The 19,960-nt window shown below is 47.8% G+C and overlaps 1 non-coding gene across 1 annotated transcript; it reads left to right on the top strand.

Moving 5' to 3' along the window:
• The first annotated feature begins 17,676 nt into the window (after positions 1 to 17,676).
• TRNAY-GUA (transfer RNA tyrosine (anticodon GUA)) lies at positions 17,677 to 17,749 on the top strand. Its single transcript has one exon. It is a non-coding gene; the product is annotated as a tRNA-Tyr (tRNA).
• Positions 17,750 to 19,960: the final 2,211 nt, after the last annotated feature.

The following is a 19,960-nucleotide window of genomic DNA, read 5'->3' as shown; positions in this document are numbered from 1 at the left end:
CATCGTATTTTATCCGGCTTCACAGTCCCTCCCCACACAAGGTCATCCTGATGCAAGATACTTCTCCACTGCCAAAAATGGAAATCTCCTTCAAGGACATTCTTCCCCCTAGAAATGTACCAGGTGGCATATTTTCTGATTTAATGGAAATGTCTTTCTGTTGGCTTTAAGCGTGAAAGATAATTTGACAGAGAACAAAATTTTTGGTTCACAAACACCTTCTCCTAAAAATTCTGTAGATGTTGCTCCATATTCTCTTTGCATTTAATGCGTCAGAGGAAAACGCTTAGGTGAGTCTGATTTTTGTTCCTTTGTAACAAGTATTAATTAAATTAATGTTTCTGGCAAGACACCAAAAAGAATGGTATCAGTTACAAGGCAATGGCTGCATAGATTTTCCGAGTGGGTAGATGATAAGGAATTTCACAAGTGGGGCCCTCCCACAAACAGGATGGGAAGTTGGGATAAATTGGAAGGAGGACATTTGTGTGGGGGGGATGGGGTGTGTGTGAGTTCCACACTCTCACCTCAAGTGTGAGTCGTTGGGGGAGCTCAATAGAACCCTCAAAACCACCGAGACGCCACCTATCTTGAGATTAGGCAACACTTTCCACATCGCCTTCCATAAATGTTTGTATATTGACCGTGTCTAAAAATTCGTATCATATGGTTTCAACAAAATGAAGCATGCACAGTAAAAATATTTTAAGAAATCATAGCAAAGGGATTATAATGTGCTTGGAGTCTGGGCGATTTTTATTTTTATCTTCATTTACTTCCTTATTTTCCAAAACATGTACATACAAGTTTTTATAATTAGAAATCGTGTTTCTAAATATCTAAATACCAAAAAAAAATCTGCCATACACCATGTATGCTATGTATGTATGCATTTTTAATATACAATTATGTAAAAAATATTCATATGGCCAAAAAAACCAACCCCGGACAGAACTTCTCCCCTCAAAAAACGCGATGTTCTCCGGATAGTGATTTCTCCGTATATATCTGTATTTTTATGTAATGGGGGGGTGGGGGAGGCCATCAGGAAAACGCGGGTTCCATGCCTCCGGTGGGTCTAGCTGCGCGTCAGGGGGTCTGAGGAGCACCTGCCGCGTTCTCCCCCGCCCCCCTCCAGGTGAGACCCCTTCATCCCGCCCCTCGCCTCCCCCTCCTTCCGTTCCCGCGCACCCCACCGCCTCTCCCCTGGACCCCCACGCCGCACTTAGCTGGCCTTTGCTGGCATCCTCGCACACTGTCGCCCACCTGTCGGGCCCCTGCTTTGCGGTCTGGTCATGCCTGCAGCCCGCAGAGCCCGCAGCGCGGGGGTGTGACCCCAGGCCGAGCTCGAGGTGCGCCTGGGGTGCGCTTGGCGCCGTCGCGACTCAACTGACAGGCGCCCCGCTCCCCGTGCCCCTGCCCACCCGCCCTGGCCACCCGCCTGCCCCCCCCCCCGGCCTCCCCGCTCCCCAGCTGTGCCGGGACATCAGAGGAGGAAAGGGGGCGAGGAAACGCAGTGGCCCTCCCGGGTCAGCAGCAGCGCGGCGGGGCGGAGAGCGGCGGCCCCTGGCGCGGTCCGGTCCAGGGTCGAGGACCCGCAGTCGACGTCCCGGCGCCCCCACCACTGCCCCCACCCGAGACGCCTTCAGATCCGTAGCCAAGTGAACTGCGATGAAAAATGCATCCTCGGCCTCCGCTCGTCCGCGGCCCAGATGCTCGGGGTGGGGGCGGGGGCGGGGGCGGGGGCGGGGGCGGGGGCGGGGAGGCGTAGGCCCACCCAACTCTTTCTTCTTCAAAGGACCGTGGGAAGCGCTCCCTGCGCCCCAAGACCCTCGAGTGTGTAACTGGGCCCCCGACCAGGGCCTGTTCGCTGGCCACCAGCTCCCGCAGCCGGAGCGCACGGCCCCTCGGGGCGCGGGGGTGGCCGGAGCCCGGCGGGTGTGCAGCCCCCGGGGCCCGGGTGGCGAGGGGGCGCGGGCCCCAGAGCCTCAGGCTTCCGGAGGCCGCCGCTGCTCCTGCCATCTGCGCACCGCGCGGACAGCCGCTGCGTGGGCCCCCGGCGCCGGCCTCCCCCGCGCGCTGCGGGCCGGCTCCACGTCGGGGCTGCGAGGAGGGGCCGCCCGCCGGGCTCGCTGCCCCGCAGCCTCGGCATTTCCAAGTCATTTCCTAAAATCACCCTTTACACTGCTGATGTGCTGCAGGCCGCGCAGCGCCGTGGGAGGCGACTCCCTGGCCTCCGTGGGATGCGCCACGTGTCTCCGCCGTTTCGCGGTGGAATCGCGGCGGCGATCCGGGCTTTTTCGGATTTTGGTCGGTCTCGCCCGGCCCCTCCGGGCCCGCAGGGCGCTGGCTCGCGGGCCAACACCGCCACCTGGTGCTCGTGGTCAGCATGTGCGAGCCTTGCCGGCAGACCGGCCGGGTGACGTCAGGGTCCGCGTTTGCTCCGGAGCGGACTCTGCGGCAGGGCCCGCGTGGCCCGGAGTTTTTACCGCAGTTTGTCTTGTAAACGAGTCATCGTGCCAGAGGCTTCTCCATGGGACCCAGGTTATATATATCGCCACGGAAACTTCCCTCTTTGACTGCAGTCTCTTCTAAGGCTGCTGGATTTGAAACTGAAAGGGACAGAGATGAAAAACTAACCTTGACTCACAGCTCTGAAGCCCGCTGGTCTCCCAGGCACAGGCCCGTCAGGCCCCCGCGTGGTGACCTTCTCATCGGGCCTGGGCCGAATCGGGTGCCAGACAAGGAAGCAGCTGAGGGTGTCAGCTGGGGCTGGGGTAAGGGGCGGAGAGGAGAAGAGACCACAGGGAATCCTGGTCCCTTGACCCCAACCAGTTTTTTCCTTCTCGCAGGACTGCAGGGCAGGCAGCTCACCTCCTGAAACGCTGGGGGCAGGGTCTCCCTCCCGCACCCTCTGACCCCTCCACTGCTTTTCCCCTCTTTGCCCCTGACCAGAACCCCAGCTGACATCCTCTGCTGCTTCATGTCCGGCACCCAGTTTGGCCGAGGCTCAAGGAGAAGGTCTTCCCTAATAGCTTCCCTGGTAGCTCAGGTGGTGAAGAATCTGTCTGCAAGGCAGGAGAACCCGGCTCGATTCCTGGGTCAGGAAGATCCCCTGCAGAAGGGAGAGGCTACCCACTCCAGTGTTCTTGGGCTTCCCTGGTGGCTCAGCTGGTAAAGAATCTGCCTGAAATGCAGGAGACCTGAGATCGACTCCTGAGTTGTGAAGATCCCCTGGAGAAGGGAAAGGCTACCGACTCCTGTATTCTGGCCTGGAGAGTTCCATGGACTGTATAGCCCACGGGGTCGCCAAGAGTTGGACACGTCTGAGTGACTTGCAGTTTCCAGGTTCTCGAGCTTCCCTGGAGGCTCAGACAGTAAAGAATCCACATACAATGTGGGAGACCCGGATTCGACCCCAGGTTGGGAAGATCTGCTGGAGAAGGGATAGGCTACCCATTCTAGTATTCTGGCCTGGAGAATTCCGTGGACTGTATAGTCCATGGGGTCTCCAAAGAGTCCAACAAAACTGATGAACTTTCACTTTCATTCAATGAGAAGGTCACCATTCTGGGGACTGATTGGCTGGAGGCGAATTTAGGTGATTGGACTTGGGAGCCCTCCCTGCAGTTCAGTGCTTTCAACATCTGTTGATTGCTGCAGTGCAGACACGCCAAATGTTTCCTTCTGATCTTCAGCTCCTGCCCTTACAGTACTTCACCATGTGAAAAACAAATTCTCCCATCTTCCAGAGATGAAGTTCCCCACACAGGGGCTTCCTCCATGTTGCCTCTTTTGCCTTTAAAATATTTATATCATCTCCTATCTTCTCTTTCTCCTGTATGTCAAGGGGGTGGGGGGGTGGGGGGGAAAGTCCTTTGTCTTTTTCCAAACCAAATATCTACTTTTACCTCTAACATAAAATGCTGAGCCCAAACAAAACAGGAAGGAAAAATAACTCAAAAGAGGAAAAACTCAAGAAGCTGAAGGAAACTTTAAGAAACTATCAATAATATTCTCAGGTGCATGGAAAAAAAAAGATATTGCATGCCTGAGAAAAGGATGCCACAAGAAAAGGAATGTTAGGAGGAAAGGGGAAAAAAGCCTCTTGGAAATTAAAAAGTATGATTGAAACAATGACATATTCAAAGGAAGAGTTCAAATCAAACTCTAGGGAGGCCCCAGAAAGTTGAACAAAAAGGCAGAAAGATACTTGATTAAAAAATAGAAACATAGCAACCACATAAGTCAGAGGCAAAATCAGTGCCATGATTTCAAAAGCTCAGTGCAAAATGATAATGTGGGTTCCCTTGTTTAAAAGTGACTAGGATTTTCAAGAGTGTTGGAGCCAGCCTGGGGCAGGTCCAATGGACACAGTCCTCTGGACCCTTCCCCATTCCTCACAGTTCAGGGATTTCAGGAACCTGTGGCGCGGGGAGTCCTGATCAGAATTCTGAACCATGAGAGCGCTGCCTGTTAGACTGTTTAGGGGTTGGCGGAAGGCAAGAGGGCCATATGGGCCCTGGGGACCTAAAGCTGAGTTATCCAACACAGTAGCCTTGTTGCTGTTCAGTCGCTCAGTCATATCCAACTCTTTGTGAGCCCATGGACTGTAGCCCGCCAGGCTCCTCTGTCCATGGGATTTCCCAGGCAAGAATACTGGAGTGAGTTGCCATTTCCTTTTCCAAGGGATCTTCCCGACCCAGAGGTGGAACCCTTGGCGTCTCCTACAACTCCTGCGTTGGCAGTCAGGCTCTTTGTCACTAGCACCACCTTGGGAGCCCTGGTAAGATGCAGTTGCTAGAAAACTATGTCAATGTAGCTTGTGCTGTGTTTCTATGGGATGGCACTGGTCTGAAGAGGTTTAGTACTGAGCCAGTCACTAGCCTGGTTACTTCTATGTTTTGGTCCTTTCTTTCTTATCACAAGGTTTTGGGACAGCAGGCTTGGCCCTGGCTGTATCCTTCAGTGTCCAAAATAGAAAACAGAAATCACGTTAGGTATTTTGAAAGGCTGAAGATTTGATATGGGGAGTTCAGTTCCCAGATTGTTATAAAGACCAGAAGAGCAAAACAGGAAGATGGTGGGTCCTGAAATCCAGAGCTGCAGAAGGCTGCCGCCCCCACCCCCCACAGGAGCCAGAGCTCAAGTGAGCCCACTCCACTGTTCAGCAGCCCCGAGAGCTCACGGTCAAGCTCAGGCCACCCAAGGCCAGATCCTGTCCACCTGGAGATACTGGTCGTGTTGAAGCCGTTGGCACCGCAGCAGCTGGCAGGCACCGTCCACCATCACTGAGCTGGAGTGCCCAATGCTGTTGCTGAGACAGGGCCTGCCAGAAATATAACGGCCTCGATCTTTGCACTCCTTCTAGCTTGCCTGGAAAATCCCATGGACTGAAGAGCCTAGTAGGCTGCAATCCATGGGGTTGCTAAGAGTTGGACACGACTGAGCAACTTCACTTTCACTTTTCACTTTCATGCATTGGAGAAGGAACTGGCAACCCACTCCAGTGTTCTTGCCTGGAGAATCCCAGGGACGGGGGAGCCTGGTGGGCTGCCGTCTATGGGGTCGCCCAGAATCGGACATGACTGAAAGGACTTAGCAGCAGCAGCAGCTTCTGCAGATGCCTCCAACTGTCAGACTTAAGTAGCATTCAGCTAGTAATGCAGTCTGAAGAAGGTAGTTTGCAAGCTTCCAGTCCTGGAGGCGAGAAGGAAAGGAAGGTAGACTAAGGCACAGAGGTCTCCCATAGAATCTCTTCTAGAAGCTGAGACTGGCAAATGTGATGGAATGTACTGGGAGGAAAGTCTTGGCTGAATGGGAATGAATCACTGATGCTGCTGTTATCAGGCGATAAGTCATGTCCAACTCTTTGAGACCCCATGGACGGCAGGACACCAGGCTTCCCCCATCCCTCACATCTCCCAGAGTTTGCTCAGATTCGTGTCCATTGAGTTGGTGATGCCATCCAGCCATCTCGTCCTCTGCCACCCACTTCTCCTCCTGCCCTCAATCTTTCCCAGCATCAGGATGTTTTTCAGTGAGTTGGTGCTTAGCATCAGTTGGCCAAAGTACTGGAGTTTCAGCTTCAGCCACAGTCCTTTCAATGAATATTCAGGGTTGATTTCTTTAAGGATTGACTGGTTTGATCTTGCAATCCAAGGGACTCTCCAGAGTCTGAGAATTTTATTGATAGTGACACAATAGTCTTATTGATAGTGACACGGAAAACTAAGAGAGCAATAACAATGTGAAAATACATCAGGAGAAGCAAAAAGTCCTACAATAAAGGAAATATAATCACTGTGCTTGACTAGGTTCAACTGTGAATTATGTGTCTGTGGTCAGAATAATATAAATTTCTAATATGAATTTACAAAAAATATATATATATATAATTTTATTGGAATGATGGGGCATGTGAAATAGGCAGGTGTGAATTTGAGCTCCAAATCTTCATCCCCCCATGGTAGAAATTCAACACATAGACTCAAACCTAGGAGAGAAAAGCAAGACGTAGCAGTATAAGGTGGTCGTGTGTGTGTTTGAAGCTTTGTCCTCAAGGAGACAGCTGAATAGTTAGAACAGGGCGTGGGATCTAAATGAGGGTGAGGCAATGGCACTGCCCTTTGGGATGATACGCTCTTGGGAATTATATCATCTGTTTTCCTTTTAAAAACAAAATGTAGCATGTTTTTGATTTCATATATAAGGAAACCGCCCCACCCCCAACCTTTCACTTCTCATAGAGTATGCATTGTACACACAAAGTTATGGTAATGATGAAAAGAAAATGCAATTACTGTCAGAGTAAAGCAATGCCTGACAGCCCTGAATGGCATGATTTATTTATGGAAGGAAAGTTGACTGGGCAGGAACTAATTATTATCTTTAGCCAGTATTCTTTACCATAAATTCATATCCGCTTAGTCGTACTTGGGGTGAGCAACGGAGCTTCCAAACATGCAGCGTTCTGCTTCAGACTGCCTTGCCATGACAAGATGGTTAATTAGGTAACTTTGAAATCTATGTCAATTCTTTGACACTAAATTTTATCTGGAGGACGACATTTACCGATCACCAAATGTCTACTTCTTATAATTAGGTAGGTCCATGTGTCATTCTGGCCAATAGGCTATGCGTGGGAGTGATTCGAGTCCATTCAGAACGAAAGCATTTAGGAACCAGGGTTCAACCTGCCAGCCCTCTGTCCCCAACCTTGGTGACTGTGGAGAAGAGCATTCTAAGGTGGAGGCAGCATCCTGGGTTGCTGAGTCCACCTGGGCTGGGTGGATTCCCTGAGAGTCACCCCTGCCCCTTAAGTGGCTGAAAAATAAGCTGTTACTGTTTTTACCCCTTGAGGTTTCAGCATGCATGTGTTACTGAAACAGTCCAGTCTAGCTGACACAATGTTCTTTTGATGCACTGTTTATAGAAATCACTTTCTAATCCACCATCATAAATCCATCACCTTGTGTATTTAAGGCATGATTCTAATGCAAGCAATGGGTCTGGGCTGAGTCCCACGCACTTCCCCCACCCCGTCCCCCCTCCCCCCCACCCCCCGCCGAGGCTCCTAGGATGACTGTCTTTAAGGCGGTCTCAGGAGGAAGAGGGGGAGGCAGGTGGTCACGTGATGAATCTTGGGTCTGTGTGACATTAACTCACCAGAGAGGGAACTGGGCCCGGAAAGGAGCATCTCTTGTGTTCTAGCTGACAGCCCACCAAGGAAACAGAATAAGAGGGGTTAGACTGTTTAGACTGAGTCAAACATTTCAATCAATCAATCAATAACGTTAATTCAAAGCCTGCTGAGTTCAGTGTGTTGAGCCAAGCACATCAGACTGAAATGAATGAGAGATATGTTTGTTTCCCCCAACAGAGGAAAGAACTGCTGTGAGAAAGGAATGTTCAATGCTCCTGTAAAACAGCATCTCAACAAATATCCAACAATATACTTCAAATTTCCACACCCCTGTATTTTTAGCTAATTTGTTTCTTGATGCTTCATCTCAACTAACTACATTGTAACAGTTTGATTGTAGAACCCATGGCTCACCTGTTTCTTTTGGATTTTTTTTTTTTTTAGTTTCTGCAGGATCCACGGTAGAACCTGGTTCTACTGAGCACTTCCCTGTGGAGAGCAGTTTCATCCTTGTGAGAGCTCACGGAAGGTCAGGGCAGGAGTGGAAATCTTTATAAAAAATTTTTAAATGTAATTCCAGGAGATGGGGTGTGGGTGAAATGGGGAAAGGGCGTTGAAAGGTACAAATTTTGGGTTATGAAATAAATAAGTCATGGGGATGTGACGCACTGCATGGTGACTAGGGAAAAAAAAAAAGCAATTCTAGACTTTTGCATTAAAGTTCATGGGCTATTTGGTCTCCACTTCAAATTTATAGTACACTAATTATGATTCATTCAGCATCATAACAGCAGACTGTGGCCCACACACACAGCACCAGACACAGCCAGCTATGCCCCAAGCTGTTAGAGAAACACCAGCTCTGAGGGAGGGCTCCTTGATGTGAGCACTCCTGACTATTCCTGAGGAAACACTGAATGACTCATCCGCTCCCTTCCAACTCCTCCAGCTCGCCATCCTGTGCTGGGTCCGTCTGGCTTCCCAGGGCCAAAATAGCATCCTGAGATGACTGTCCCAGCGCGTACCAGAATGGATAGACAGGATGGCGAAGCCTCTCCAGAGGCCCTTGGATGATCTTCTGGAACAGAAGGCGTCAGCAGTTCTTTTCTGCACCGGCATCCTTTGCTTGACCCTGGGTACCAAAGGTCCTCCGCTCACACCACCTGCTCTGGCAAGTCCTTCCGGGTGCATTGTTTTCTGGTAACAGTAAACTCTGCCATATGTCCAACAGATGTGGCATTGCTCAGGGACTTCAGCCTGCCTCCCCGAGCACCCCTCTCCAAGGCTGAGTGGATTGCCACTAGGCAGCATGGTGAAGAGACACCCCCATGAAGAGCTTAGCTGCATGGCTTCTCATTCTCACGCTGGTGCCCCGACTGAGGATCCTTATACCCTGGAACCCCAGGGTCTGTAAGCGCCCAACCTGCACAGACCAGGTGCCAAAGAATAGAACAGGCTCCAGCCTCACGATGTCTGTGCAGAGGGAAGCCCAGGAAAACTGCCTCTTGACTCGGGCATGCTCTGCACTCAGTCGTGTCCAACTCTCTGTGCCCGCATGGCCTGTAGCCCTCCAGGCTCCTCTGTCCATGGGATTCTCCAGGCAAGCATGCTGGAGCGGGTTGCCATTTCCTTCTCCAGGGGATCTTCTTGACCCAGGAATCAAACCCACATCTCCTGTGTCTCCTGCATTGGCAGGCAGACTCCTTACCACTGTACCACTTGGGAAGCCTCTTGACTTCAGTTATTTCAGTTCAGTTCAGTCACTCAGTCGTGTCCAGCTCTTTGTGATCCCATGGACTGCAGCATGCCAGGCCTCCCTGTCTATCACCAACTCCCGGAATTTACTCAAACTCATGTCCATCGAGTCAGTGATGCCTTCCAACCATCTCACCCTCTGTCCTCCCCTTCTCTCCCACCTTCAATCTTTCCTAGCAACAGGGTCTTTTCCAATGAGACAGCTCTTCACATCAGGTGGCCCAAGTATTAGATTTTCAGGGTCAACATCAGTCCTTCCAACGAACATTCAGGACTGATTTCCTTTAGGATGGACTGGTTGGACCTCCTTGCAGTCCAAGGGACTCTAAAGAGTCTTCTCCACCACCACAGTTCAAAAGCATCAATTCTTCGGCGCTCAGCTTTCTTTATAGTCCAACTCCATCCATATAGGACCACTGGAAAAACCATAGCCAGGAGCCCTGTGAGAAGCTGCAGAGCAGCCTGATGGCCACTAGGGGGCTCCTTGTTGGCATCTGCCAGCGCCAGAGGGCTTAGTCCCTGAAGATTTCTGGTAAATTCCACAGAATTTATCAAACTGTTTATTTTCTCCTTGCGCAGATGTTTAGAAAGCAGTAATAATGTGGCGATGTCAAGCGAAGAGGAATAGTCATCGTTTAACGTTCATTTGCTTTTGGGAAGGAACTGAACTTACTGCTGGCCACAGTATGCCACTGGGGAGTGGGTGGGAGGCAGCAAGGGGCCTTCCGGCGGGCGAACCTCCCGAGAAAGGCAGGAGTGCAGCCGCTCGACCCCGAACCGGGGAGCCCTGGGCGCCCTCTACTTACAGTATGTATATTTTGAGGACTGGGGTTTTTTTTGTTTTTTGTTTTTTAGCTGAGAAATTCCCTGGAGGTTTATCCAAGTCACAGTTTGCATGCACCAGTCTGCTTAATTTGATCTCTGGTTCCCCTGCCTTTTCTAAAACCAGCTTGAACATCTGGAAGTTCACGGTTCCGTATTGCTGAAGCCTGGCTTGGAGAATTTTGAGCATTACTTTACTTAGCTTGTGAGATGAGTGCAATTGTGTGGTAGTTTGAGCATTCTTTGGCATTGCTTTTCTTTGGAATCGGAATGAAAGCTGACCTTTTCCAGTCCTGTGGCCACTACTGAGTTTTCCAAATTTGCTGGCATATTGAGTGCAGCACTTTCACAGCATCATCTTTCAGGATTTGAAACAGCTCAACTGGAATTCCATCACCTCCACTAGCTTTGTTCATAGTGATGCTTTCTAAGGCCCACTTGACTTCACATTCCAGGATGTCTGGCTCTAGGTGAGGGATCACACCATCGTGATTATCTTGGTCATGAAAATCTTTTTTGTACAGTTCTGTGTATTCTTGCCACCTCTTCTTAATATCTTCTGCTTCTGTTAGGTCCATACCATTTCTGTCCTTTATTGAGCCCATCTTTCATGAAATGTTCCCTTGGTATCTCTAATTTTCTTGAAGAGATCTCTAGTCTTTCCCATTCTGTTGTTTTCCTCTATTTCTTTGCATTGATCACTGAGGAAGGCTTTCTTATCTCTTCTTGCTATTCTTTGGAACTCTGCATTCAGATGCTTATATCTTTCCTTTTCTCCTTTGCTTTTCGCCTCTCTTCTTTTCACAGCTATTTGTAAGGCCTCCCCAGACAGCCATTTTGCTTTTTTGCATTTCTTTTCCTTGGGGATGGTCTTGATCCCTGTCTCCTGTACAATGTCACAAACCTCTGTCCATAGTTCATCAGGCACTCTATCTATCAGATCTAGGCCCTTAAATATATTTCTCACTTCCACTGTATAATCATAAGGGATTTGATTTAGGTCATACCTGAATGGTCTAGTGGTTTTCCCTACTTTCTTCAATTTACATCTGAATTTGGCAATAAGGAGTTCATGATCTGAGCCACAGTCAGCTCCCGGTCTTGTTTTTGTTGACTGTATAGAGCTTCTCCATCTTTGGCTGCAAAGAATATAATCAATCTGACTTCAGTGTTGACCATCCAGTGATGTCCATGTGTAGAGTCTTCTCTTGTGTTGTTGGAAGAGGTTGTTTGCTATGACCAGTGCATTTTCTTTGCAAAACTCTATTAGTCTTTGCCCTGCTTCATTCCATATTTCAAGGCCAAATTTGCCCGTTACTACAGATGTTTCTTGACTTCCTACTTTTGCATTCCAGTCCCCTATAATGAAAAAGCAAGAGAGTTCCAGGAAAAAAACATCTATTTCTGCTTTATTGACTATGCCAAAGCCTTTGACTGTATGGATCACAATAAACTGTGGAAAATTCTGAAAGAAATGGGAATACCAGACCACCTGACCTGCCTCTTGAGAAACCTATATGCAGGCCAGGAAGCAACAGTTAGAACTGGACATGGAACAACAGACTGGTTCCAAATAGGAAAAGGAGTAAGTCAAGGCTGTATATTGTCACCCTGCTTATTTAACTTAGATGCAGAGTACATCATGAGAAACGCTGGGCTGGATGAAGCACAAGCTAGAATCAAGAGTGCCAGGAGATATGTCAATAACCTCAGATATGCAGATGACACCACCCTTATGACAGAAAGTGAAGAGGAACTAAAAAGCCTCTTGATGAAAGTGAAAGAAAAGAGTGAAAAAGTTGGCTTAAAGCTCAACATTCAGAAAACGAAGATCATGGCATCCAGTCCCATCACTTCATGGCAAATAGATGGGGAAACAGTGGAAACAGTGTCAGACTTTATTTTTGGGGGCTCCAGAATCACTGCAGATGCTGACTGCAGCCATGAAATTAAAAGACACTTACTCATTTGAAGAAAAGTTATGACCAACCTAGATAGCATATTGAAAAGCAGACACATTACTTTGCCAACAAAGGTCCATCTAGTCAAGGCTATGGTTTTTCTAGTGGTCATGTATGGATGTGAGATTTGGACTGTGAAGAAAGCTGAGCGCTAAAGAATTGATGCTTTTGAAGTGTGGTGTTGGAGAAGACTCTTGAGAGTCCCTTGGACTGCAAGAAGATCCAACCAGTCCATTCTGAAGGAGATCAGCCTTGGGTGTTCTTTGGAAGGAATGATGCTGAAGCTGAAACTCCAGTACTTTGCCCATCTCATGCGAAGAGTTGACTCATTGGAAAAGACTCTGATCCTGGGAGGGATTGGGGGCAGGAGGAGAAGGGGACGACAGAGGATGAGAAGGCTGGACGGCATCACTGACTCGATGGACGTGAGTCTGAGTGAACTCCGGGAGATGGTGATGGACAGGGAGGCCTGGCGTTCTGTGATTCATGGGGTCGCAAAGAGTCGGACACGACTGAGCGACTGAGCTAACCTGAACTGAGCTGAGCTGAGCTGAGTCTGCTCAAACCATTCACCTACCAAAGAACATCTGGACTGATTTAAGATTCAGCCTTAAATGAAATTGCCGTGACTGTTAGTGCAGTGTTGTTCATGCTGCTGGCTACTGATGTTGGACATTTTCATATGCTTCCTATCTAATCCCCTGGGGAAGGAAATTGCAACCCACTCCAGTACTCTTGCCTGGAGAATCCCATAGACAGGGGAGCCTGGCGGGCTACAGTCCACGGGGTCGCCAAGAGTCGGACACAACTGAGCACCTAACACTCACTATCTAATTGCAAATCCTCTTTGGTGAAGTGACTCTTCTTGTCTTATGCCCATTTTCTAATTGGGTTGTTTGAGTTTTTTTGACTGTTGCATTTTGAGTACAATCAGGCATGACGGAAACAACTTACCACAGCACACACGTATTCTTTTTCAGAACAGTTTTTATGGCAAATTCCGTTTCTTTAATCAATTCAGTTCAGTCACTCTGTCGTGTCTGACTCTTTGTGACCCCATGGACTGCAGCTTGTCAGGCTTCCCTGTCCATCATCAACTCCCGGAATTTACTCAAGCTCACGTCCATTGAGTCAGTGATGCCATCCAGCAACATCCAACCATCTTATTCTCTGTCGTCCTCTTCTCCTCCCTTCAATCTTGCCCAGCACCAGGGTCTTTTCCAATGAGTCAGCTCTTCACATCAGGCAGCCAAAATACTGGAGTTTCAGCTTCAACATCAGTCCTTCCAATGAACACCCAGGACTGATTTCCTTTAGGACAGACTGGTTGGATCTCCTTGCTGTCCAAGGGACTCTCAAGAGTCTTCGCCAACACCACACTTCAAAAGCATCAATTCTTTGGTGTTCAGCTTTCTTCACAGTCCAACTCTCACATCCTTTCATGACCACTGGAAAAACCATAGCTTTGACTAGATGAACCTTTGTTGGCAAAGTAATGTCTTTGCTTTTTAATATACTGTCTAGGTTGGTCATAACTTTCCTTCCAAGGAGTAAATGTCTTTTAATTTCATGGCTGCAGTCACCATCTACAGTGATTTTGGAGCCCAAAAAAATAAAGTCTGACACTGTTTCCACTGTTTCCCCATCTATTTGCCATGAAGTGATGGGACTGGATGCCATGATCTTAGTTTTCTGAATGTTGAGTTTTAAGCAAACTTTTTCACTCTTTTCTTTTACTTTCATCAAGAGGCTTTTTAGTTTCTCTTCACTTTCTGTCATAAGGGTGGTGTCATCTGCATATCTGAGGTTACTGATATTTCCCCTGGCACTCTTGATTCCAGCTTGTGCTTCATCCAGCCCAGTGTTTCTCATGATGCACTCTGCATGTAAGTTAAATAAGAGGGTGACAATATACAGCCTCGACATATTCCTTTCCCAATTTGGAACCAGTCTGTTGTCCATGTCCAGTTCTAACTGTTGCTTCTTGATCTGCATACAGGTTTCTCAGGAGGCAGGTCAGGTGGTCTGGTATTCCCATCTCTTTCAAGGAAATTAGAGATACCAAGGGAACCATTCATGCAAAGTTGGGCACAATAAAAAACAGAAATGGTATGGACCTAACAGAAGCAGAAGATATTAAGAAGAGGTGGCAAGAATACACAGAAGAACTGTACTAACAAATCTTCCCGACCCAGTAATCACGATGATGGGATCACTCACCTAGAGCCAGACATCCTGGAATGCAAAGTCAAGTGGGCCTTAAGAAGCATCATTATGAACAAAGCTAGTGGAGGTGGTGGAATTCCAATTGAACTATTTCAAATCCTAAAAGATGATGCTGTGAAAGTGCTGCACTCAGTATGCTAGAAAATTTGGAAAACTCAGCTTTTTTAAAGGTTATAAGTATATTCAAGTTTTCTATTTTTTCTTGCCTGTGTTTTGGTTGTTCATTACTTTCAGGGAAATTGTGCGTTTCTTTCAAGTTTTCAAATTTACAAGCATAACGTTGTTCATAGCACTCATTTGTTAGCTTTCACATGGTTGGAGGGTCTGTAGCAACATTCTCCATTTTATTCCTTGTGTTGGTGCTGGGGGTCTTCACTCTTTTTATTTTTGTCAGTCTTGCTAGAGGTTTTTCAATTTCATTGATTTTTTTTTCAAAGAACCAGTTTTTTCTTTCATAGATTTGCTCTATTGCCCTATTTTCCATTTCTGTTCTTTAGTATTTCCCTCATTATTCTTGGGTTTATTTTTCTACTCTTTTTCTGGTTTCTTGCAGTATGTATGTAGATCATTGATTTGAGACGTTTCCCACTTCTCTTGTGAGCACTTCCTGCTATAATTTCCCTCTCAGCACTGCTTTAGCTGCACCTCACGTTTTTGGTTCCTGGCGTTTCGTTTTAATTCCGTCCTGTATTGTTTCTTAAATTTCCTTTGAGGCATCTTCTTTGACAATGGCTTATTTGGAAGCGTGTTGCTTCATCTCCACGTGTCTAGAGATTTTCTTCTTGTCATTCAGTTATCGACTTCTAGTTTGATTCTATTAGGGTCAGAAGACACACTCTGTATAATTTCAACTCTTTCAAATTCACAGTCCAGTGGTTAGTACTCTGTTAGGTTAGGACTGCCAAGGGCCCAGGCTCAATCCCTGATCAGGAAACTAAGATCCCACAAGCAGTGTGGCTCATCCAAAAATAGAAGCAAATTTTCTGAGGTCTGGGTCATGGCCCAGAGTATGATGTACCTTGATGAATATTCTAGGGGAGTTTAAAAGTCTATATGTGACCTCTAGTCTGTGGGTAGACTGCTCCGTGCATGTGGGTCTGTTGGTTGATGGCGTTGACCAGATGTTCCATTTCCCTCCTGATTTTCTGTCCTCTCATTTCTGTCTGCTGCTGAGAAGGTGAAGGCTTCAACTGTAATTGCAGATGTGTCTGTTTCTCCACCCAGCTCTGTCAGTTCTGACGTGTGTATTTTGAAGTGCTATTTTTGGTGCAGACCCCTTTGAGATCACAGTGCCTCCCTGGTGGACTGATCGTTTCTCATTATGCAGTGCATTCTTTTTCTCTAGTGATTTCTTCTTGCTCTGGAGTCCACTTTATCAGAAAGTAATGTAACTACTTGTGATTTCTTTACTAATATTTTTATGATATATTTTTTCCTATCAGTTTAATCTCACCCTATGTCATCAAGTTTGAAGTGATATTTCTGGAAGTAACATATAGATTGGATATGTGTATATATATCCTCTACCAGCCTCTGACTTATGGATTGGTGTATTTAGATCGTTTACAGTTAAGGTGATTACTGATATGTTAGTGTTTAAATCTGCCACTTTCGTTGCACTGAGAGCAGGTGGCCCAGTGCATGTCTGTGTGCTAAGTCGCTTCGGGCATGTCTGACTCTGGGCAATGGCTATGGACGATAACCCACCAGGCTTCTCTGTCCATGGGATTCTCCAGGCAAGCATTCTGGAGTGGGTTGCCATGCCCTCCTCCAGGGGATCTTCCTGACCCAGGGATTGAACCTGCATCTCTTATGTCTAACCTGCATTGGCAGGCGGGTTCTTTACCACTACCACCACCCGGGAAGCCCAGGTGACCCAGAGCCCCCACCATAAACCACTGCTAGCATAGACTCTCTGATGTGACTCAAGGTCCCCAGTAAACAAAGCCGCTTCTATCAGAGAAGCTATTCCAAGGGCATAGAGTTTACCTCCCAGGAGCCAAGGGCAAAGGCCAGACCTTTCTTTCCGTAAGCTTCATTCGTTACTCCACAGTTTGCAAGTTGAAAAGGATAGTCCACGTACATGCCTCTATTTCTACCCTTTCCGTTAGTCCCTCTTCCGTCCTGTTGGTCTTTGATGCTCCTTTGTATCATTTTTGTTGAAAGCATTTCCATTTGTCAGCCTTTAAGGGTGGGTCAGTAGCAACATGCTCCTTTGTCTCAGAATGTCATTTCCTCTTCATCCCTGAAGGACAGTATCACCTGATAAAGAATTTGATCGACAGTTCTTTTCACTCAGCACTTGAAAACTATGATGCCACTTCCTTCTGGCCTCTGAGGTTTCCGAGGAGAAATCCACTCTTATCGGAACCAAGTTTCCCCCACAGATAACATGCTGTTCATCTCTGACTGCTTCCAAGCTTTTGTCTTTCATTTTCAGAGTTTAATTATGACATATCTCCATATGGATTTCTTTGGGCTTATCTTGTTTGGGGTTCTCTTATCTTCATGGGTCTGTTATTTTTGAGTCTTATGCCAAATGAAAGGAGTTTTCAGGCGTTATTTCTTCAAACCCTCTTTCAGCCCACACTCTTGCTCTTCTTCTCAGATTCTGATGATACATACGATGAATCCTCTTTGCTACCCCATAGTCCCTGAAGCTCTGTTCATTTATTTTCTGCCCGCTTTTCTTTCTGTCATTTATATGGGTGAGTTTTGTTCACTGATTCCTCTGTCAGGGAAGAGTGTTCCCCTACTGCTTTTTGGAAGGACTCCCAGGGGTCCGCTGAGGGTGGCGGGTGTCGTCACTTGGACCCCTGTTGGGTGTAGGGGAGGGGTCAGCCCTCCCAGGGCTGCCTTCACTGATGGGCTGGGCTGGGAAATGCCAGGTCTGGGTGGTCTTCTCTCGGTGGAGAGGACATAAGATGTCGACCCCTGTCACTCCTCTAGTCCCAGGACCCCGAACAGATTTGTCTTCTTCCTTTCAGGGTTTTCCTGCAGTTTTCCTTGCATTATTCCCAGGGTTCCTAGTTGTGCTTCCGTGATGAGGAGCACAGAGAAAAGAGGGTCCAGCTAGTCCTTGAAGTGCCCCCTCCCCAGTCTGGGAAGCCTACAGAGGGCTGAGCAAGGATGCCCCAAAGTCAGCTCGAGGGTCTACAGGTGTGAAGAGCTGCTGTACTTGTGAGATGCAGGGGGCTGTGGCCACGCTTGGAAGAGACGAGGTTGGGAAAAGAGAGGAATTAGACGTGAAACAACGGCCAAAAGGCTTCCCTGGTGGCTCAGACGGTAAAGCGTCTGCCTGTAATGCAGGAGACCTAGGTTCGATCCCTGGGTCAGGAAGATCCCCTGGAGAAGGAAATGGCAACCCACTCCAGTACTCTTGCCTGGAAAATCCCATGGATGGAGGAGGCTGGTAGGCTACAGTCCATGAGGTTGCAAAGAATCAGACACCACTGAGCAACTTCACCTTCACGCTCAATGGCCAAATAGCACAGTGTGACCTATGGGCTATTGTGATAAAGACGTGAACCATGAGAGCATCAGGGAAACCTGGGTCAAGCGGGGGGAAAGGGGCTATCATCATCCGGCTTCACTCTTTACAGACAGGGAAACTGAGGCTCATGGGGGCCAGAGCTGGGCCTTGGAAATGGGTCTGCCTGTCCCTAGAACTCACGTCCCCATGGGTCCAGACCTCTGATTTTTTATTTTTTATTTTTTACACACACCTCTTAGCAGTGGAGCTAAATTGGCCTTGCTTCTCACTCTCAGAACTCTCTCCCTGGTTCAGACTTGGCGGCATCCAAGTGTGTGTACTCATTAGTCAGTCGTGTCCGACTCTTTGCAACCCCATGTCCTATAGCCCACTGGGCTTCTCTTGTCCATGGAATTTTTCAGGCAAGAATGCTGGATGAGCTGCCATTTTCCTCCTCCAGGAGGTCTTCCCAACCCAGGGATCAAACCTGCATCTCCAGCGCCACATGGGAAGCCAAAACTCCAAGTATGAGAAAACTCTAAACACTCTCTGGAAAGAGCAGGGATGAAGCATCCTGCGTGAGCAGGACTGGCCAGGCCCCTCCTCTCACCCTGCCCATGTGAACCCATCTTTGCCCACCTGCCAGCCTCCCCTCCCTCAGGGAGGGTCCTCACCTTGGTGAATGCAGGTAGGTAAATGTGGTCGGAGCTGGGAGGCACCTGGATGGCTCAGGGTGAAGAACGCGCTAGACATATGCTACAGGGTTGGGAAGAAAACAGAGGCTGGTCCCAAAAGGTCCTTTGTTTTGTTCCCTGTAGTTCAACCCTGAAAAAGGCTGAAATGCACAGAGACAAATTCTCCTCCGTTCTCATCTCCACTAAGCCCAAATTGAGACATTTATTGGAGCTGAATTTAAAGTTTTTAAAAATCTCTTTCATCCTAAAGGGAAAAACTGTGTACCTGGTGTGCCCTGTAATAATGGCTGTAATTAATCCTTTGAAGGTCTGTGCAATGCAGTAGATGGGGCGCCGGCTGCTCCTGGGCTTTGCAGCCTGTGGCTTGAGGACAAAGACTGCAGGATGGAGAGCTCATAGCACAGCAGGAGACCCAAGGGCCTCCTTCTGTCGGCTCCTCTGTGACACCCTCGCCCGCTGTCTCCCATGGATGTCAGCTCTGGGGGGAAACGTTACAGTTTGAAAATCAACTCTCCCACGCTTGGCTATAAATCTTGTATGGAAAATTGAAGACGAAAAACACATTTCTTTTTCATCGGTCTCATTTGTCTAATAAATGCCTCAGGGACTCACAGCTCAATCAATGCTTCCAATCTCCTGAAATTAAATTATCTTCTTTTCGTGAGTGAGATAAAAATGATTGAAGTAGGTGGAATAATTTGGGTCTTATCTTAGCATTATTGACTGAATGGCGTTACCATCAGTGATTTTTCCTCTCCTGTGTTATTTATTTCAAGGATTACCTAAGATTGCTGAATACACACACACACACACATATATGTATCAGGCTTCCCAGGTGGCACTGGGGGTGAGGAACGCTCCTGCCAGTGCAGGACATTTAAGAGATGCAGGTTCAACCCCTGGGTTAGGAAAATCCCCTGGAGGAGGGCATGGCAACTCACTCCAGGATTCTTGCCTAGAGAATCCCATGGACAGAGGAGCCTGGCGGGAGACGGCCCATAGAGTCAAAAAGAGTTGGACACGACTGAAGCGGCTTAGCACACACACACGTATGTGTTATTTCACTAAAGAGTGTGCTTGCAAACCAGCCATGCTCATTAAAGAGAAGGTGCTGCCATCTATCTCTTGGAGCAGAAGTGGAAACTGGAGGCCAGTCATCTTCCTTAAGTGAAAGTGGATTTAATCCCCTCCAATTCAGACGATTCATACCAAATATAGAGCATTCTTACATAAGACATATAAACACCCAAATTAGAACTACAGAAGAAACGCAGAAAAACACCTCCATCCTTTGATAAGAATAGCTTGTCTTGGAATGTTTTAATGCTTTGTGTATTATACAAACGTTTATTTGGTAACCACTACATGCTAGACTGAAGGCTGG

Source organism: Capricornis sumatraensis, chromosome 22, assembly GCF_032405125.1.
Source record: "Capricornis sumatraensis isolate serow.1 chromosome 22, serow.2, whole genome shotgun sequence".
NCBI classification, from domain to species: domain Eukaryota; kingdom Metazoa; phylum Chordata; class Mammalia; order Artiodactyla; family Bovidae; genus Capricornis; species Capricornis sumatraensis.
The sequence above is the reverse complement of the archived record's forward strand: the minus strand, read 5'-3'. Positions and strand labels throughout refer to the sequence as shown.